Source organism: Callospermophilus lateralis (genome assembly GCF_048772815.1).
Source record: "Callospermophilus lateralis isolate mCalLat2 chromosome 11 unlocalized genomic scaffold, mCalLat2.hap1 SUPER_11_unloc_3, whole genome shotgun sequence".
NCBI lineage: Eukaryota > Metazoa > Chordata > Mammalia > Rodentia > Sciuridae > Callospermophilus > Callospermophilus lateralis.
Window position 1 is genome coordinate 4,926,008 of NW_027510155.1, and position 23,055 is coordinate 4,949,062.

The 23,055-nt window shown below is 35.6% G+C and overlaps 1 pseudogene; it reads right to left on the reverse strand.

The window, feature by feature from the left end:
* The window catches only part of LOC143639870 (DENN domain-containing protein 5A-like), a 45,800-nt pseudogene extending 22,945 nt beyond the window's left edge, over positions 1 to 22,855 (reverse strand).
* Between the last annotated feature and the right edge of the window lie 200 nt (positions 22,856 to 23,055).

Sequence of the window (23,055 nt, forward strand, 5' to 3'; positions counted from 1 at the left end):
ATTTCCACCCTAAAAATTAGTTTTAAAATATTTAATATAACAGAATCAGCATCTCTTCTTCTGTTGGAAATAAAAATAAGTTTTTAAAAGAACATATAAATATACAACTATTCATAAATTTTTAAATAATTTAATTGACACATGTACTTCTTTTTCTTAATTTTTTTCAGTTATTGATAAATGAAATAACTATTTATTTTATGTAGTCCTGAGGATCACACCTAGTGCCTCACACATGCGAGGCAAGTGCTCCACCACTACAACTACCCCAGTCTGACACATGTACATCTTTGTAGCACAATATTAATAATTTGATACATACATTGTTAAAAATGGTATAATTAACATTTTGCCTTCTCAAATACTTATCATTTCTAATTACTTTCTTTTAGTTAATTTGAATCATATCATAAAGTATAGTAGATGTACAATAGAACACCTGAACTCATTACTTTTACAAATGTTTGTCAAGTTTTAAATTTGCCTACAACTGAAGTTTCCAAATTTTCAGCATGTTTGCTGGCCAATTGTCCATGAAGTGACCAATTGAGGAGTGGGCCATGGAACAACCACAGGGAGTGCAACAAGTGACCTCATGCCCAGGGCTGTGCTTGCAGGATAAGTGGTTTGCCACTCACACACCTAGCATGGTGAAGTGGTTTGCCACTCAGATGACCTTAATGTATGCAGTACTTCATGCACTCGTCCCCAAAATTCCCCTCTCTGACTATGCTGCAAAGACTTAAGCCAACCTGTTTGTCTTGCATTCATTGGCCTTTACATGGTTACATAATCATATCACAACACATAAAAATATTATCACTATTATAAAGAGTAAGGCCAGGGTAATATCATTAAAAGGGCTAGTTAATTTGGCTATCAGGTTTTCCCAATGTTAAGTCAATTCCTGGAAAAAGGAAGAGGTGTTCAAGATAGACACATTCATCTCATTGATTTTGACAATTGACAGTAAGGTTATGCATAGTCATAATACAGTTAGCATCCCAAGTGCCCTTAATAAACTGAGATAAATCAGAGAAGTGTAAGGTTACACTTGCAGATGCAGCATATTGGGTGACACAAATACTATAGAATTCAGGATCACAAGTAAGCCTTGCAACATAAAAAGAATATCTAGTTGTTCTTGGTGGAGGTCTACTTTTTCCTGAATGACTAAAATAGCAGCTCAGGACAGTTTATTTAAAGGTTTCTGCCATGGCAGAAATTTTTTTTTTTGTTGTTACAGTCTGAGCAGTCTGGATACTCTGAGTGAATGAAGAAGCAACAGTGGCTGTGGTGGTGATGATGGCCACAAATAATTCCAGAGATGATGAGGCAAATTGCATGCCCTGTCTGGTGTAGGATCTCATTCAGGAAATTCTTCATCTCCATGTCCCATGGACTCCTCAACTCTCTGGATAGGTGTACAGGAAGCCAGATTGCTAGGGATACTCTGAGAATAAAATATAAGTTTTGCTTTCATAGTAGGGGTTAGAAAATTTGTGAGTTAGCAGGATATTTTGATTGCACAAGTTATCTCTATATTAGTAATATTTATACCATCAATATCATTCATTATTAGTATGGCAAAGGGTGGCATAACACAAACTTGGTGGGTATGAGAATAATTTGGCACAAAATCAAATTTATGGTAAGGATATAATCTGCTTCCCGTTTGGTGAATCTAGCAGCTAGAAATATTGGCATGATATCCATCATTCCAAACTGTTTTTTCTGTATACCAGTTGATAAAGTCTTGTCCTGCATAGCAGTTACTGCAGGATCCCATATGGTTTTTGGGCATGTCAGTTACATTCCAGGTTGCTGCACCTGCCCAGGTGCTTAGATGTTGTTCTTCCCCAGAGAAATTCCTCTTATCAAGGAGATAAGATATGACACTGAAACATCAATTCCATGGAATGCTATCATTATCTGAGGGGGGTTTCCCAATAAGGATTGTTGGGCATGTTGGCATAAAGAATTTCTTGCATTTGCCATGGGGAAGCCTATTGCTATAGGTAGCATTAACTATAAATCTAAGGTCAGTGAGAAATAGCACAACATATGACTTATTGTAGTTATCTATAATAGTTTCATTGGCAAGAGAAAAACTGATTGAACTTCCTGGATTATAGGTCTTGTAATCTACTACAGAAGAAAAAAAAACGGGCAGAGTGGGTTTGGAAATGCTGGTATGCTAGGATACAGTTAATTTCTGGATAGATAAGTCAGGATTAATAAGGTTGGTATTATTTGAAAAGAACTTAGGTAAAGCTTCTTCCAAATTAGCAATAGCCAGAGGGGTGGTCTAGTGACCAGGGCCCAATTTACTTGGGCCATAGTACTGTTGATATTTAGAGGTGTGCATAAAAGTAGAAATAAGAAAGATTAGGACCATGACCCTGGCTTTCTCCATATTATTTGCCTGCTGTATTAGCTTCTTTACATTACTCCCTGAGATCTTGTGATAGAGTTTCCTCTGGTGTCCTTGTGTCCATTTACATTTTTGCTGTCTCTTGCCTTGGAATTTACAGCAGACCAGCATGGCTGGTAGGAATCCAGGGTTAGACATGGTGAGCTGTAATTTTGTTTCCTGGGAAGATATAAGCAAAACCTTTACCCAACACCAGAAGTGGTGAAGGCTTTGGTTAAGTGGTCTTTATTGCACTAAGTGTAAGTTTGATGGCTCCATTAGGGTGGCCCAATGCTTAAAGCAGGTGTACAATCATCACCTTTAAGTACTGTTAAAAAAATTAAAGAGAATAATATTAAGAATATCATAAGGAGACCATGGGAGGCACTTTCTATCCCCTATTGTTTTAAAATGATTGCTTTTAACCCCTTTTGGTATGTTTCCATTTTCCCTTACCCCTGGGGTTTTAAGGAATACCCATGATATGTTTGATGTCTCACTTGAAACAGAATTCTTTAAAGGCTATACTGGTATTTGTTAAGCCATTGTCTTTTTTTTAAATTTGATATGATACTCCCATAGTTCTAAAACAGTTCAAAAGGTAATAACAGACAAGTTTGGATTTTTCTCCTGGGGCCTCCATTGCCAGGGGGAGCCTCAAGTAGGTGTCTATGCATACATGAGCATATTTTAAATGCTCAAAGGATGGCACATGAGTAATATCCATTTGCTTTAGGGACTTGAAATTTAGACCTTGAGGATTAACAACTTGCGGTTTTAAAGGTCCTGTAGACAACAAGAAGGGGATTTAGCATGTTGTCTAGTAAATAGGTTGCAATTTTTCTTTGTCAATTGAGGAAGCAGTTTGTGCAAACTATGGGCTAATTAATTAAACTTGCTATGAAGCCTGATTGTCTGCTCAGGTAAGGAGGAATTGCAGTCTCCAAAGATCATATTATAATCCTCCTTATATAGTTGTTACAAAGGCTCAGGCAACTCAGAATTGGTTTCTATATTTTGAATGTAAAAAAGATTAGTCATTCTTTCTAGGAGTATCTGAATAGATTCCAGGAACAATGTAATCATATTAGTATCATTTTTTATGAAAGCAAAAGGCAATCTAGAAATGGCCATGGCACAATGCTGGCTATCCACATTAATAGGCTCAGGGAATTGTTGCAAGACCAAGATTATAGATGATAATTCTAGTGCTTGGGGAAATTCAGGGAATATTTATATTAGAAGGACCTTTTCAACCCAGTGCTGCGCCCCTCCCCTGACTCAGGCAATGGCAAGGCCCTACTGAGGTGGATGGCGTAAAGCGTCCATCCTCTGGAGGAGCGCAGTATGTTTCTGGGAATGGGCTGATTTGTTTTTGTATTCTTTAAATAAGTATAGTTGTGACTTCTCAAATGACCATTAAGTATGAAGGAAAAAAACATGACTTTCCCAATTAATGCAACTACTTCTAAAGAATAGATCTGTTTGCTCTAAATGCAATGATTCAGCTGTGAAGCATAAATTGTTAATGTCTAATGAAAAATTCCCTGTATTCTTGTCAAGCAAGTTTTTGAGAAATTAAATTAAAATCTAGAGAAGAAAAATTACTGTTAATAAGACAGATTAGTGCTTAGTACTGGGCAACTTTTTCTTATTCCTATGCACAATGGTTTGTGCTCTTACTGTTGTTTGGTTAAAATTAATAACAAGTCAACCACTTGCCGTATCCATGGCACCGGTTCCAGTCAGTAAGTCAAGAAAGAATAGTCAAGGTATAGGCCAATAGTTTGGGACATTTCTAACTATTATTAAAAGTTAACTAAGCAGAAACAGCTCAAAGCAAAACGCAAACTGAAAGTACAAATGCTTGCTTATGCATAAGCCAAGATACATTCTTCTATTCTAATTGTAGCTATGTAATATTTTGTTTCTTTGAATAATGATTTCTGTTTTGTAACCACAAAGTACTATGAGCCTGCCAAAATGAAAAGTATATATGATCAACTTCACATGTAAAGATTGGGATCAGCACCTTCTCTTTGGTGTCTATGTTGTTTCTCCACCCCCATTTCGCCAACTCCTCACCATCCATTCCTCTCCTGAGACCCCCTGTTGGAGCTGGACACCAACAACCCCAGTATCAGGGTGGAAAAAATTATGCTAATTTTCCCTGTAGACCTGGCATCTGTAAACACCAAGGGTGCACTCAGAATAGGCTGGCCCAAATTAACTTTTGTTGCCCTTAGAGGCACAAGGGAAATAATTCACAGAATTCTTGATGGAAACATATGACAGTAAAGGATGCCGGTAAAATTACTAATGGCTGCTTGAAAATTATGGCTAAGCATCATAAGATTATTCACTTCTGAGGTTGTGAAGGAGTTATGAGCTTATCTGGTTCCTTCCCATGCACTCACAGTAGAAATCTTCTCAATGAGGTGATCATCTATGGGATGCCTTCAATTTGACTTTGGACTTTCCTTTATGTGTTGGAAGAACAGTGCACCTATGATATGATATTGTCTGGGTCTTGCCAGATGACTACAGTAGGGATCCCATAAGTTAGGCATACTATTGCGCAGGCATACTTGTTAGAGTGATAGCATTTTACCTTCATGTTGTTTAGAAAGAATAGTCAAGGTTTAGAATGTATTAACCAATTCTAAAGCCTAAAGGGATTCTGTGGTAACCTGCCAGGGGGAGTATAAATGTGGATCTCCCTTTAGAAAATCAAATTTGTTGAGTAGTGATCTTTACAGAAGGTCTAAGCCAATTTAAATGCAGCAGGATAGTCTAAAATTGGTTGAAGATATACTTTTCAGAGAGAGCAACACAAAGAGTGGCTTGCATAACTGCTTCTGGCAGGAAACAATGTCCTAAAAAACCTAAAAGGGCGTTCCTTTTGGATTTTTTTTTTCCAGAGAAATAGTCAATCTCAATTCATTTAAGTTGTCAATCAAATATGTGAAAGCCTGTTGCAGTATAGCCTCTATCTCATGTGCTAAGAGTAGGTCATTCATATAGTCTACCACAACAAGACTTTTATATTGCTCAAGGCCCCTTAGGGCTTGAACAACAAACGACTGACAAATAGTGGGACTATTTTTCATGCCTGTGGTAACATTTTCCACTAGAAACATTGTGTAGGAACTGATTTGTTAATGAACAGTACCATAAACACAAAGCATTGTCTATCAGCAAGATGCAGTGGAATGGAGAAAAAAGAGGCCTTTATGTCAGCTGTGCAATTTTTGTAGCCTTTGGAATACATCGGGTAAATGGAAGCTCAGGCTGAGTGGTGCACATCTTTTGCATAATCTCATTTATGGCTCTCAAATCCTGAAGTAATTTCTACTTGCCTTTTGCCCTTTACTGAATACAAAAAAAATGGGTTATTCAATGGACTATGAGAGGCTCAATAGGCCCCAACCCCAATTGCTTCTTTACCAATTCCTGGATATGCTTTAACTTTTCTTGGGAAAGTGACCACTCTTCCACCAATAATGATTCATCAGAGAACCATTACAAACTTTTGAGAAAAGGTGCTGTATTATGAACAGTGGTCTTTAATATTATGGCGACATCTGAATCTCCCTCTTAAGTTTGGGAATTTTAAATTTGTGTCTATTATGTCATCATAACAGGCATGGTCAGCAGTAGTGAGCACTGCTCCTATGGAGCCCAAGATATCTCTGTCAAATAGGTATTTCTTCCACCACAAAGGGGCAGATGGTCTCTTGGTTGCTATTCATGTCCTAAAGTGTCCAGCCCTGTTCTGTCTGCCAACAGGGGATTAGTTTTCTCACTCCTGTAACATTGGGCCCTGGTTTAGTGGACCATGACTCAGGCTGTTTATTAACTTCAGCAAAATTAAGTCAGCCCCTGTGTTCATCACCTTCTTGACATTTTCTCATTTATATTTATCATTTCCCTGGGTTTATTGTCCACCATATTCCTGGACCCCTTATATAATCTGATTAGTTGTTTGGCTGTGTTTCTGTTTTTCTTTGTTTGGACCCTTTCTTTGATGTAGAGCTAGGGGGTGCCTGGAAGCACTTTAAAGGTTTTTCTTCATAGTCTCAGCTTTACCAAAAGTCACTAGTGCAGTGTCATCTCTTTTGTCACTGAAGGCAGAGCAATTGTTTGCCCCCTCCTCTTCTAGAAGAGCAATCTTGAGAGAAATGCCCTTTTCATCCATAGAAACAACACTCATCTTCTTTATTTTGATGATTCATGGAAAGAGCTAAGAATGCCAAGGCCATCAACATGGGCTATTGGCTTGGTGTTCCTGTATCTTGAGTGGCCAAAATTTAGTCATCCCTTGTGCATTTATGTTCCTTATTTAGTTTATTCAATATAAACTTATTTGGCCAAAACTGTCCTAGCTTTTTCATGACACAACTTTCTTTCTACTCTTTACTCTGTCAATAAACTGTGGCAAGTCCTCAGTGGCTTTCTGCTTTAAGAACTGTATAAGAACTGTACCTTCATGAGCTGGCAACTTTGTCTAGGCTTTTGGAGCACAGAGCCCCACCTGATAAAAATAATTTGGTGGATCTGTGGCTTGTACAGCAGGGGAACTGTAGATTCTTACTCCCTCCAAGCATTTAGCTGGAAGGTTAACATTTGGAGTGTGGTTAGAATCCCCCTGCTGTTTACATTCATCATGGAAGTATGCCTTCCACTGAAAACTAAAATTTGCAAGCTCAAGAGCCAATCTAGCTAGGTTTTCCCAGTCTTGAGGGCAACTGAGTTCAAGACTGAGTTATTTGAGCATTTGATCTGCAAATGACCCCCGGGTTCCATCCTCTTTTACTGCCATCTTTAATTCTTTCAGGGTACCCAATGCATGTGTATATCAAGTGGCAGAATGCTGTGGCATAGGTGATGTGTTGATTGGGAAGGCTTGCACTCATTTACCCCACTTTTCATCTCTTGTCTTACATTTATCTTCAAAAGGACCTCTGGCCTCCTGAAATGGGTTTCTAAAAGAAAATGACTTGGACCTGTCTGGTGGCCTGGTCATTTCTAAACTGTCTTAGTTCCTTGCTGGCTTTGGCATTGCCTCATAAAGAGGCAGTTGTCATTGACTCAGACAATGATGTAAACTTTGTCTGTCGGTAGAGGGCGCACTTGCACCATTTGTGGTTGTTTCTTCCTGAATCAGTTGTGCTAGTAGTACCATTTTCTGCCCCTCTCCTTCCTGTACCTGTTGTGGTTGCTTTATTTGAAATAGATTCTCACCCTTAATTTTCTATGCATGCTGGAGTTGCTTGATTTGACATAGATTATCACCCCCACCTTTTTCAACTTGTCTTTTGTGCACAGCCTCATCTTCCCTCAGGGCCATCATTATATGCAAGGGTCTATTGCAGGGCCCTCTAAACTTTGCTGAATGGCTGTCACAATAGAAAGAATATTTATAGTGGTAAAGTATACTCCTGTTTAACTTCAGCTTCCCATGCATTTGCCATTATCTTGTTCAATATACTAGGATCAAAAATATAAGCAGCTCTTATCCATTGAATGGCATCAATCACAACATCCCAGAATTTCTGGGGTTCTCTCTCATTGAGATTAAATCTTCTATTATCTAAGAGAGTGTCCAGAACTTGCAGCTGCAAGTTTTTGGTTGTACTCAGTAGGTTCCCTATTTCCCCTTCCTCACCACTCTGTGAGGGGCCACACACTGTCTCATAGCCTTACATCAGATCCTTGCTCAGGAACCAGAGGTGTGGGCTTTCTTTCATCCAGCAAAGTGGTCCATGCAACAGGGTAGAGGACATTGTGGCTGCAGAGTCACTAATCAAGACCTCTGAAGAAGAAGCAAGAAGAGGGCCTGATATTTTTTTTCACTTATCATGTATGTATACTCAGGAAGTAGCTAAGCAGATTACAGGCAACCACCAACACAATTTCTGGCCAACTGCCCCTGCAGCAACCAATTGAGGAGTGGGCCATGGAGCGAGCACTAGAACTGCAACATGTGGTCTTAAGACCATGGCTCTACCTACTGGGTAAGCAGTTTGCCACTCACACACCTAGTTTGGGGGAATGGTTAGCCAATCAGACATCCTTAATGTATTCCATGTATTCAGTGTTCCATGCACATGTCCCCACAGATGGTCTCTAAGACACCATTGTGGCCTGCCCTCTAAAAGGTTTCTTGAGGTACCAGGGTATTCTCATCCCTCTGGTCTCTTTTAAATAAGATAATTGTGATTAGGTGGTGCAGGGGTGACACATGTACCTCATAGAGAGAAGTTTTGTTGCCGCAGTCTCTGGCTGGGCACAAATCATGAGCCTCCACAAAGCTTGTAGATTCAAACAGCAATTCTTTATTCCCGATCTCACACCGGCCGTCTACAAACACGTTCTGGGGGAATCCACGTTCTCTGCTCAAATCCACATTTTGCCCAAATCCACTCTCTCCCAAATCCACTACTCTGCCCAAATCCACTCCGCATGGGCTTCTGTCTCCCAAAATATACTGTCTGACCCTAAGCACTCAAGAGGAACTCAGCAGCAGGATACGCCCTATTCTAAAGGGGAAACACCCTAATCTCCTATTATGCTAAACTGCCCTATTCTAAAGGGGGAACACCCTAATCTCCTATTATGCTAAACCGCCCTATTCTAAAGGGGGAACACCCTAAACACGGATCCTGCCCTGGTCCTTGAGCAAGGTCACCTTTCAGAAGTCCTTCCACTAGACAGCATGGGAGTAAGCTGGCAAGGAATTTGTCATACCTACTTGGCTGATGGCTCCCAGCATTTTGTTACCTTCACATGGGAACACAGCAGCAAGTCTGCTTATAAATAATTAATGCTCTAATTCTGTTTCGACTAGAATTCTTTATCAGAGAGTATTGATTTATCACTTTCAGGCAGGAAAATCTCATTTTTCTGGCAATAAAATAAATATGGTAGATTAAAGAGTAAAAATTTTTCATTCAAAATTAAATTTAATCAAACTGTGTTCAATACAGCATTTTGTAATTATTATATGTATTACATGTATAAATCAGTAATTTATGGTATTTGTTATCCCAGTGAAAACAGTTGGTTCATTTACCTGCTGGTCCTTGTTTGTCTCAGGAGAATTCAAGTTGAGTGCAGATATGACTTGAGAAAATGTTCAGCAGGAGAAAATCTTCTGCTGTCCTTGTAGTCTGTGGAGAGTCTTTGCTACAGCTTCATTAGAAGTTTATCTTAACTATCTAGCTAAAAAGTGCTAACAATGTAGACTTTCCCAAAAATGTTGCTCTTTACTTCCTCACAGAACATTTCAGAAAATTTTCTTTTACAAAAGTGTTTATCCTTGAGGGGTTATATTGAGTAGAAGCCATAAGGTGATATGACAATTTTTACAAATTTAGGGTCATTTTCAGGAAGAAATCTTCACAGAGATGTAGAGGGTAAAATACATATAGTATGGAACAACATACTAATATCAAGATTGTTAAGCTGATGAACTGAGAATAGGCCAGTGCCATGTGAGCCATGTTAGAGCTTAATGTGAATGAAAAAATATAAATATTTTGTAAATATTCTGTTACTAGTTTTTAAGTGAATAATTTATAATTTAAGGCAGTACTTTCTGATAATAATATATAATTTTAGAAAAGGAGGGCAATAGATGTTCTTTAAAATGCACTTTAATATTGCTTAGGGACAGCCATTTCTATCTTAATATAATAGTAGATAATATTAAGATATAAGAGTGGGCTGGGGATGTGGCTCAAGAGGTAGCACACTCGCCTGGAATGCGTGTGGCCCAGGTTCAATTCTCAGCACCATGGAAGATGTCGCGTCTGCCGAAAAACTAAAAAAATAAATGTTAAAAATTCTCTCTCTCTCTCTCTCTCTCTCCCCCTCTCTCTCTCACTCTCTCTTTTAAAAAAGTACAAGAGTATGTGCATTCATTAGTGGTGGATTTCTTTTATCACATGGTCACTGAATAGAGAAATTTCTGGCCAAAGGAATCTGTGGAACATTCAAATCACTGTGTTTTGTTTCACTGTCTCAGAACCTGACACCTCTCACTGTTAGTGAATGATCTTGAAAAAGTTTTTCTTACAAACTCATTATGTTTTCCCAGAATGACATGTTTAGGCCTGAATAGTGTCTCCTGTTTGAGAAATGAGCACACAGTGGCCATTAGCATTGTGAAAGGACACAGAAGGTGTGAATGTCTAGATGACAGATGGCTCAGTGATAGCAGAGACTTATATTTGAATGGGAAAGTTGAATGCATTTTAGGGGAGGAGACATGAGAGAGCAACCCTTTGACTGGAGTTTAGACACCAAGAGCTTGGTGGTCATAAAGTTCTGCAGTTGAGAACAAAAGCTTTAGCTATTAATGGGATGTGTGTTCCAGGGGTAAGGTTACTTCCACAAAGCTTTCCAGAAAGTTAATTTTATAGAAAAATCCACTGGGCTCGATATGGGGAAGGGTACTCAAGATTTTGTCTCAACCATACCAAAAAAAAAAAAAAAACTATTCCCTGCTGACATACCTAATTCTTTCTCAACACATTTGGACTTTAGTTTTCAGAATCACCATGCTACTGTTTTTATAAACTTGATCAAGAATATCTCAAATGGCTCCTTACAGAGCTGAAGGGTTTGATTCAAATTTCCTCAGTGTCACAATGCAGAATGAGGGTTCCTCTTCTTGACTCTGGAAAGATTATTTCAGCTTCTATTAGACCTGAAAACTGGAACTGCAATTGAATATTTAAATCTGCAGTCTGTTCCCAGGTATCTTATGCCATTCACTATCAGATCACCTGGAGACAATTAAATATCTCATTAAATCAAAGGCTTCTGAGGTTCTGTCTCACAGTTATCATCTTATGAACCACTGAGTCCAATACATTCAATGTCCAGTGTTTAAAAAATTTAGTGTATATTAGCTATAAGATCCGAAGTATATGCGAATAGAATACTGTTTTGAAATTATTTAGAATCTGTTTAACCTCACCATGAATAATTTTCAAAACTATTTTTTTATTTTGTTCTCCTGTAGATCATTCAAAATCATATCAATTATAATTTTTTATCATAGATGTAAAGATTTGGTTTCAAAAATTACCCATTCTGAACATACAATTTTTGAGTGCAAGGGCCATTACTTAATTGACTGTCCAATAAAGATATGTTATGATTTGCAACTCCATGGGTCCCTTTGAAGATGGTGAACCAGTGAAACTTCTAAACACAAGAAACTAAAAAGTAGTTGAAACAGGGGAGTAATATTTGTGTAGTTAAAACATTAATTCCAGTGATAATATAAGCCACTCAACTTTGTATAGAAAATTATGCTTACTTCAAAATTTCTAATGAGGGAGAAGTGAAAGTATCCTTTTCAAAGAGAAACTAACAGACTTCAAAAAACAAATACTTACAAATTAGAAAATGAAATGAAATTTGTATTATATGCAGTATAAATAATAGTTTAATTTGTAGCAGTAATAATTTATCACACAAAAATACTTCATGACACATGTGAATCTCTGAGACACCCAACTCCAACGTGGCACTTAGGAATCTTTTACATATTGCTCATTTTTTATTGATTCATTACAACACATGTTTCTTGTTCCAGGTACTGCTTTATAGGCTTTAGATTCAACAGAGAACCAAAATGGACAAAAATTTCTTCTGTCGGGAAACTTACAATTATCTGAGATACAAAAAAATATTTTCAATATTATAAGTTGCATAAAGTGTTTTTTAAAAAGTATTATTAAGGCCTGGGGATGTGGCTCAAGTGGTAGTGCGCTCGCCTGGCATGCGTGCGGCCCGGGTTCAATTCTCAGCACCACGTACAAAGAAAGATGTGGTGTCTGCCGATAACTAAAAAATAAATATTAAAAAATTCTCTCTCTCTCTTTCTCTCTCTCTCTCTCTCTCTCCCCTCTCTCACTCTCTCTTTAAAAAAAAAAGTATTATTAAATTAAAAGCATACAGCAAAAGAAATTTGGAATGTCCCTTCATGGTAATAATCAAATGAGGCTAACAAATAAAAAGCAATAATTTCAACAAGAAATGAAAGAAACTTAAATGTTCTCTGCAGTGCAAAATTATGAAAGTCTATGGGTGAATACAAAGTTCCACTGCAACACACTGTTTTCAACTGAAAGAAATGCTACTCTGAAAACATTTTAGATTATTTATAAATTTTGTGTGTGTGTGTGTGTGAGAGAGAGAGAGAGAGAGAGAGAGAGAGAGAGAGAGAGAGTTTCATAAAGGCCTAGGTAAAAAAAAAAATAAAAATGTGATGTCAATAGTTAAATTTAACTAGAATACTCTTTCCTCATTATTTTCTAAAAAACCATTCTAGAGCTTTATGTTATTATTGGTGGTGGTGGTAGTGGTTGTGGTGGTGGTGGTAAGTGTCTGATTTCAACAGCATCTACTTCTTGTAACATAGTTGCTTGAGTCATTTATTCTACATTGTAATAACACCCTGACCTCATAAATGATAGAGTCTGCTGGAGAAATGGTTCTCCAGATGTGGTCCCCAGGCCAGTAGCTTTAAACTTATATAATAGCTATGAAGTCCCATGCCCAGGACTTATCTGAAGAGGCAATAGTAAGAGTTCTCTGCCTGGCCAGTTTACTTAATAGCATAGAAGGTAATAGGGATTCTGACAAAGTACACCTTAGGAGTCACTGGCATTTAACCAGAATATTTGGGGCCCCTCAGGAAGGTTGTTAGAATCCCATGATTGAAAGAGTTCAGGTTCAATCTGGACTCTGGAACAGAATTCATAGAAGTAGTGCATGAGGACTGTATCCACACCATTCTATTTTATTTATTGATTTATTTATTTTTTGAGGGGGACAAAAGCTTGATTTGGAATACAGTTAACATCATGTATTTGTGGCAAGTTACTAGTTTTGAACTACAAATAGGTCATATGGTTCACAATATTTGAACCTAGTGATTTATAGAACCTCATCATTCAATATATTTGCTATTATGGAAATGTCCTATGTCTATCCTGTATAATCCAGTAATTTCAAGAACATAAAACTTTGGCATTTTGATCCTACAACAAAAGAACTGAGTTTGTCACTTTGATGGATTACATGGCCAATGGCCACAACATTGGCTAGCAACATTCTAGGACACAAAAGGAGAAAATGAAAACATTTCCTTTAAAAACTGAAAAAGACAGGGATGCCCTCTTTCACCATTTTTATTTAGTTCTTTAAACACTGGCCAGAGCAAGTAAACAGATGAAAGAAATTAAAGGAATATAAATAGGAAAAAACAAAAACAAAACAAAACCCTCAAACTAGCACTATTTGCTGTCAATATGATTCTATACCTAGAAAGCCCCAAAATTCCACCAGAAAATTGCTAGAACTAGTAACTGAAGTCAGCAAAGTAGGAGCATAAAAAATCAACACCCATAAGTCAAAGGAATTTTTGTATATCAGTGAAAAATTAAAATGAGAAAAACTACCTTATTTAGAAGAGTATAAAAAATAATAAAATTCTCGAAATCAACTTAATGAGATAGGTGAAAGACCTCTACAATGAAAACTACAGAACCTCTAAGGAGAAAAACACACACAAAAAAAAGAAAAAAAAAAGAATAAAGGAAATCTGAGAAAATGGAAAGATCTCCCATGTTCTTGAAAGAGGCAGAATTAATATTATCAAAATGACCACACTATCAAAAGTACTATACATATTTAATGCAATTTTAATCAAAATCTCAATGATATTCTTCATAGAAATTGAAAAATCAATCATGAAATTTATCTGACAGAATAAGAGACCCAAGATAGATAAAGTAATTCTTAGGAAGAAGAGTAAAGCAGGTGGCATTACTATAGCAGATTTTAAAATGTGCTAAAGATTAATAATAAAGAGAATGGTATGGTGTTTGCACCAAAATAGACTTGTAGACCAATGGTACAGAATAGAGAACACAGAGGAAGATCCTCATTGTTACAGTTATCTTATAGTTGGCAAAGACATTAAAATACATATTGGAGAAAAGATAGCCTCTTCAAGAAATGATGCTGCAAAAATTGCAAATCTATATGAGACAAAATGAAATTAAGTCCCTATCTCTCACCATGCACAAAACTCAACTCATGAGCAGGGAGGAAGAGCATGAGGAAAAGATTAACATTAAACAGAGGCGAGTGGTGGAAGGGAAAGGGAGAGAGAAGGAAAATTGCATGGAAACAGAAGGAAACCCTCAACATTATATGAAATCACATATAAGAGGTTGTGAGGATAAAGGCAGGGAAAACAAAAGAGAGAACTGAACAACAACAGATGAGGTAGAGAGGGAAGATCGAAGGGGAGGGGAAGGGGGATAGTAGAGGATAGGAAAGGCAGCAGAATACAACAATCACTAATATGGCATTATGTAAAAATGTGAATGTGTAACTGATGTGATTCTGCAATTTGTATTTGGGGTAAAAATGGGAGTTCATAACTCACTTGAATCAAATATATGAAAGATGATATGTCATGAACTTTGTAACATTTTGAACAACCAATTAAAAAAAAGCCTCAACTTAAATTAAATCAAGGACCTAGAAATTAAACCAAAGACAATGTGTCTGTTAGATGAAAATGTAACCCAAATCTCCATCATACCTAATTAACCTCTAAGTTTATTGATAAGACTCCTATAGCACAACAATAAGTATTAAGGATCAATAAATAAGATGAATTCAAATTAAAAAGATTCTTCTCATCAAAAGAAACAATCATGAAGTCAATAGAGAGCCTACTAATTGGGAACAAATTCTTACTACATGCACATCAGATATAGCACAAATTTCTAGAATACATAAAGAACTCAATAATATTAAAACAAAACAAACAAAAAAAAAACCAAATAACCCAATCAATAAAGGGGCCAAAGAACTGAACAGACTATCCTCACAAGATGATGTTCAATCCACCAACAAATATTTGAAAAATTGTTCAACGTTCCTAGCAATTAGAGAAATGCAAATCAAATCAACTCTATGATTTCATCTTACTCCAGTCATTTCAAATTTAAAAACAATAAGTTTTAGCAAAAATGTGGGGGAAAGGCACATTCATACAATGCTGGTGGGACTGCAAATTTGAAATATTGAAAGCAGTATGGAAAATCCTTGGAAAACTGGAAAGGGAACCACAATTGGTGACAGTTATTCTACCCCTTGTTCTGTACACAGAGGACTTAAAAAAGAGCATACTACAGGGACACAACCACATAAATGTTTATGGTAGCACAATTTACAGTAACTAAACTGTAGAATGAACCTATATCCCCTTTAATAGATAAATGTGTAAAGAATATGTGGTATATATATACACAATAGAATATTATTATATTTACTATGTATATTATTATATTTATTATGTATATGTATTATGTATTATTATATGTAATATGCATTATACTATATACATAATAGAATATTATTAAAATAATAAAATATAATAAAAGTTTTACAAGATAATAAAATCATGGTATTTGCAAGTATATGGATGGACTGGAGAATATAATGTAAGTGAAATTATCCAATCCTCCCAAAAAGTATGCTGAATAATTTCTCTGACTTAAGGATGCTAATTCATATCATGATGTAGGAGAAGAAAGAAGGGGAAGATTAAATTGAACTCCAGATAAGGCAAAAGAGAAAAGGGGATGGAGGGTAAAGAAGGGGGCATACAGGTAAGAAAGAGAGTGGAATGTAATTTTTATCATTACCCTAAGCACATTTATGAAGCTGTAAAGGATGTGACTGTACTTTGTGTACAACCAGAAGTATAAAATATTATGCTATATGCATTATATGAATTGTAATGCACTCTGTTCTCATATATAACAAATTAAAATTAAAAAAAAATAAAAAATACATACTAGAAAATTTAAAATTGTTATTAGGTTATTAAGTGTTGTTCTAATTTAAGCCACCCAGAACGTCTTATTCATACATAAAGATTGGCTTAAAATTTAATAATTAATTTTAGGAAAATTAAAACACTACCTTCAAAGAAAATAAAAATTGACACTAGTGGATTTGGGCGGTTGTATTGTTTGTTTGTTTGTTTGTTTGTTGTATTGATAATATGAGTGACTTTGAACATGCAAGTGTTGTCTAGAGAAAGCACTGAACCTTTACAGGTACTTTATGTTTGCTAAAAGTTTTTGATAGTGAGTGGGAGATGGTCATATACTATTGGTTGGGAGAGTTTGTAGTAAGCTGGCCTAGAGGGATGGCACCCTTTTCACTCCAGGGCCAACTGTAATTCAACAATGATGGGAGAGTCAAAAAGTAGGTGTGTATAGGGTAGAAATGTACACTGGAATCCATAGTTAAACACAGAGAAAATGTATTATGTGTTTGCAGATGGATTCGAGAGAGGGTCAGGAGACTAATAGTAATAGGGAAAAGTACAGCTATAGAGGCTGGCAATTTTTAGGTGAGCTTGCTTCTATACAGAAAAGCCCCCCCCCCACTCCACACACACACACACACACAAACAGGAGGTTTGGCCAATTCTCTCGGCCTAGTCCCCTACACAAAGGTCTGATTTGCTTCCTGCTCTGAGAACCATCACACATGTTGTTGCCTTGTGCTGTATATAAGCTCTTTATTCTCATTTCACCAGACTAAAAACACATATTCTCAGAGTGATACTGTGCCAGTTTCTCAACACCCATACATGCTGATTTCAAAAAGGTGAACTCTACAGCCAATCTTAAACACTACCAAATCTGCCACCCAGTCAACCTGGACCTAAGCACCTCTCATTATGCCCTTTATTTTATTCATCTTCTAAATTTTAGCAAAGTAGAACATCAAATCAACTTCATGATGACACCCAGGAATTTGATTTTTTCACCTATAGCACATCTCTGAGAACATGGGGTGTGGGGACGCTTTCCATCCCCCCCCCATCTGCTTCAAAGAGCAGTATGTTAGCTCTATACCTCCATCCCCTCCAAATAAAAACAAGGCCTAGAAAAATGACAATTCCACAATCTTAACACATGCAGGACACTAAATAGAATTTCTGTCAAAAAATAATGAGAAAATAAATAAATAAATAAATAAATAAATAAATAAATGAATAAGAGAAACAAGTATGACATGCTACCAGTTCACTGCTCACAGCAATTGATTCCAAAAAAAAAAAAAAAAAAAAAACTCTAAATTTTTTAGGTAGTTGTGAAGATGGTGTTCATAGCTTCTCCATAGAGTTCAGGTCCTTAACTGAGATGTCCAGTGTGGCCACTGCTTTCTCATAAACAAAAGATTTGGAGCATCCAATTTGTTTTAGCAGTGTTTCTCTTCTTTCTCTTTAGTTAAGTCTAATGTGGCATTCTGGCAATTTGAGGAAATGTTAAAGGGTAGCTCTTAGGTTTGTAAGGTAGTAGTTTTCAATTAAGTGAAAGATTGTTCAAATAGCTGAAATATTTTAATAGCTTCATTGAGGTATTGCAAAAATTATATGCACACATTTATCTTATGTAGGGGTATGTTTTTATTGAAGTATATCCCATAGATTAATTACCACATTCTCAGGAAACCATGCTTCTTCTCCTGCTTTCCTTGTATATTAAATTCAGACCATTAAAGACTTATATAAAGTCAAACTATTCAATATGTTTTTTGGTGTCTGACTTTCTTCATTGAGTATAATTATTTTGATACTTTTTCATATTCTGAGTGTTTCAGTAGTGTAATTATGTCCTCACTTTCATGGATTCAATACTTTACATTCAAAATGCTTCAAATGAGAATATGCAAAAAGATTTGGATATTGTAACTTTATTTCAAGTAAGAGAGAGAAATGTGTTAAGCATGACATTCTAATTTTCAAAAATTTGTATTTTACATAGGGCTTTTAGATATTTTGTGAATGTAATTTTATGAAATATTTTAGTACACCTGTGTTTTGACTGTGGTGTGTCACATGAGGTCTGGTGTGGAATTTTCCACATGCAGCATCATGTCACTTCTCATAATCGTTCACATTTCTGATTTTTTTTTTTTTTATTTTTAGATTTACAATGCTTCTCTTTTAGAATCTGGTTTATCATTTAAATTTCAGTGAGCATTTGCATCATTCCCAATTGGTGTCTAATAGTGCAACCTGTTGTGTAATTTTCATACAACTCTTAGCAGAATTATTATCTTATATTTTAGTTATAAACTTTTTGTGTGAAATATACGAGTCTTATTTTATGTGTTCATTTAAATTGTAAAGTACATGTTCACTTGTTTTACTTTAAAATTCTCTAAAATGTTCTTCATAAATTTTTTTACCAAGGCCTGATATCTCTGTTCATATTTTAGCCTTGTTTGATGTTGTAAAACTTGACATGTTCTCCCAATAATGTTATAGATCTATATTGAAGGTAATGTGACCATTGCCAAGTGTGCTTCAATTAAATCTGTTGTGAAAAATTGCCTGTGGTAAATCCACTTGAAATTTTCAATTTATTTTTTTTTAATTAAAGCTTTTCTGAAAAAAAAAACTCTTTCAACCACAGTTATTCATAGTTAAAATTTGAATGAATTCATGTATTTTAACTTGGTAATGTATTAACATTTTAAGAGAATAAAATTTATATATTAATGCATATAAAATTATAATTCTTAATAAAAGTTAAGAATACTCTTTAATTTGATGGATTTGTCTAAAAGGGAACTATTAATTTTGAACGTTGAGTCTTCTACATTAAAACAATTATAATTCATATGGTAAAAATTCACAAGTCAGAGAAATTTGAATGGTGCTTTCATCGTATGGTTTTGAAATGGAGATTTCTAGATAGTAGTTTATCACTCCCTGAGACTTAAGGATTGTCCCATGTCTTCATCTGATTAAATGTCTGCCCCCCAAAATTGGGACAGGTTTAGCTGATTGATGAGAAGTGAGAAAACATGGTACCAATAACAACATCAGCAACAAAAATAATTGTCTTCAGTGAATCATTTAGATGTCCTAATTCTTTAGTTCTGATTCATTTGTCCAGGGAGTGATGGCCCTAATTTTTAACATAGAGACATCTTGTTTCTTGCAGGACCACGTACAGCTCACAAATAACATATGATAATAAAATATTTTTTCCTTTCAATTTAAATTGTCAATAACATGTTATAATTTCATGAAATGTCACAAAGAGGTATATAATATCAAGACTAAATATGTGTATGCATATCTATGAGGCTTGCAGGAAGCCTAGACCTGTTCATTTTATAATTCTGTTGCAGTTCTCTTTTTTCATTTTTGGACAGGTTGAGATAAGAAACATCCAAATGACAGCACAAGCACCTCAATTAGAAATGTCTAATAATGGTATGATGAGTAGTTTTGACAGACATTTGCAAATGGCATAACTTTAATAAAAAACCTGTTTTTAGATATTTGGATGTTTTTGTGTGACATCTGAATATGCAATGTTTGTATCAACATAACAATTTACAAAATACAAATTGAATTGGTTATTGTCATTTGCATGATATTTAGTTTAGCATTGCGGGGACTTAACCCACGAACACTTAACCACTGGGTCACATCTACAAATTTACTTATTTATTTATTTATTATTAATTTTCAGAAAGGGATCTCACAAAGTTGCTTATGGTTTTGCTAAGTTGCTAAGCCTGGTTTTAAACTTATGATCATCTTCCATTGACCTCCTAATTCAGTGATATGACAGGTATGCACCTGGAACTTTACCAAATTTTGGTTTTGTGTACTAGAGATTAAACTCAGGGACACTAAACCACTGAGGCACATCCCCAGTCCTATATTGTATTTTATTTAGGACACGGTTTTACTGAGTTGCTTGAGAGGTAATAAGAAAAACAAATTCCCCCAAAACAAATGTGGAATGTTTTCTTTGATATAAGGAGGGTGTTTCATAGTGGGATAGGGAGGGGGAGCATGGAAAAAAATAGATAAACTCTAGATAAGGCAAAGGGGTAGAAGGGGAAGAAGGAGGCATGGTTGAATGTGTTGAACATTATTATTCAAAGTACATGTATTAAGACAAAAACTGATTTGAATATATTTGTATACTCAAGAGATATAAAATATTTTGCTCTATATGTTGAATAAGAATTTTAATTCATTCTGCTCTCACATTAATAATAATAATAATAAAGTTTTCAAGGTGAGGATGAACGACTTACTGAGACTTTGTCTCATATAACATTAAGACTGGGGTCTAGTATTAAATAGAAGAGCACCATTGGTTTCAATCATAAGAATGACACAGCAATTTATTTTCAAATTTGCACAAAACAAAATGTTACCAAATTAATAAATTGGACATTAAAATAACCAAATAATAAAGTAGTACCTCTAAAAGGAAAAAAGTGACAGTTAGGATTACTTACCTGATACATGACTAAATACATTTAATAAGAAAAGAAGAAGACACCAAAAGAAGAACAGCCAAGCAAATTGAATAGCCTATTTTTACAGGTGATATCTAAGTGCTCAGTACAAATAAAATCTTCAGGACCTTAAAAAAATTAGAAAAAGATAAAATAAAACCAAATATATAAAAATAAACAGTATTATCAAGATGTGAAGTGAAAAGTTCTTAAGAACTACAGATGAATTATAAATTACTGTATTTTTGTAAAAACTGTGTGCCTATTGAAGGACATAATCCTTCTCTACCAGTAGCATTAAAACATAAAAATGATTGCCTTTATAAACCATAATAGCATATAAAAGTAGAGCTGAATTTTTCATACAGTTGAAATCTGCAGGGTGGAGGAAAAGATAATGTACACATAAGAAGATACAAATTATAAAGTGTGATTAAAATGGTATCTAAGGTCCAGACACATTTTGGCCACAGTACATTCAGCCTAATGAACAGTACAAAGCACTACATCAGTATTATATAAATGTCACATTTGTATTCTACTTCAAACAGTACATATATATTTTAAAGGAAAATATCTAGAATTTATCAGAAAATAAAAACTTGAACAAGGACATAGAACACCCAATTACACACATGTGTTTAGATACTACTCATCATTACAAAGACAACAATTTTCCCTGAATGTAATATGTAATTTTTTAATCAAAACTTTAGCATGTGTGGCTTGGGTTGTCATTAAGTAATAGAGTTTTCATCTAGCACATTTGTGGCACTGGGTTCAATCATCAGCACCAAATAAAAATAAACAAATAAAATAAAGAATATTTTAAAGTGAGAGAGTGAATTTTTTAATATTTATTTTTCAGTTTTTGATGGATACAAAATTTTAATTTTTATGTGGTGCTAAGGTTCAAACTCAGTGCCCCATGCATGCCAGGCAAGCGTGTTACCGCTTGAGCCACATCCCCAGCCCAAGGATTTTTGTATAAGTAAAACAAACAATTTTTTTTTTAAATTTCAGCATGCTTCTCTTTTTAAAAAAAAGCCAAGACTAAAGAAAAAATTACTTTGGAAGAAAAGTATATATGAAATACTTTCAAAACCTCTGCTTCATAGAAGCAAATGAACTAGTAGTATCATTAAGTGACACTGGTGTATATTATAAAAGTATAATACAATAATGAAAGTCAAGGAGTAATAGAATGAATCATACACATAGATGAATCCATGTGCATGTAATTATTTCTATTGTTAAGAGCAATAGAATGATCTAAGCCTATTCATATTAAAATAATACTGAAAGTAAATGGGTAGTACACTATAATATAAAATTAGATGTTTGAGCTAGGGTCACAGTTCCCTGAGAGATTGTGTGCAGCATATGTAAGGTACTGGGCTCAAACTCATCAAAAAAAAAAAAAAAAAAAAGCAGACGTTCAGGTGAGATGAAGTTAGAAGTTGTTTTAGTCAGCTTTTCTTACCACCATGACTAAAGAAATTGACCAATGAAACCATAGAGATTTTCAAAGCAAGATTTATTTCCTAGACGCAGGTCTAATTCAGGGGTCTTGCATAGTGAGCCTCATCCCTTACCCCATGCAGTTTTGCACTGTTTCAAACTGCTACACCAAAAGAGCACATATAATAACACTAGCCAAATTCAATTTGTGTAACCTGGCACACTGGAATGTCTTTTTGTTCTTCTATCTGACCATTCTCTTATAAAGTCCTGAACTAACATTGATTGCTGAAGGGTAAAAAAAAAAAAAAAAAAAACATGAAAATTCTGAACTTGGATTTCTACCTAATCAGGAACATTTTGGGAATGGCTAAGGACCTGGTCTTCCTCCTGTAGTGTTACCGAGATAGTTCTTTGCCAGAACTGTTCTTTAATGGAACCTACAGATGGACTAGGAGGAAAGCACACACTGCTGTTTGGAGGAGTGAACACGAATCAAAAAGTGGTGTGAAGGGCATAAAAACACTGAGCCCAAATGAGGACCTCTGCTTCCAAGTACTGCAGCAGGGTGGTCTCTACTGCAGGCATGGCCGGTTTGTAGTAGTCAAAATCACTTTGTCATTTCAGACGCTCCTTCTGAAAAAGGGCTCTGGGACGTGGAACTGCCTTGTGGAAGAGATCTCACAGGCGACCCGAATCGAACCCCTTCCTGGCTTCCTGCACAGCGCTCATGGTTTCCCTCCTGCAGCCCTCACGCATGCGCACGCGCTTTGCTAGAAGCCACGCTT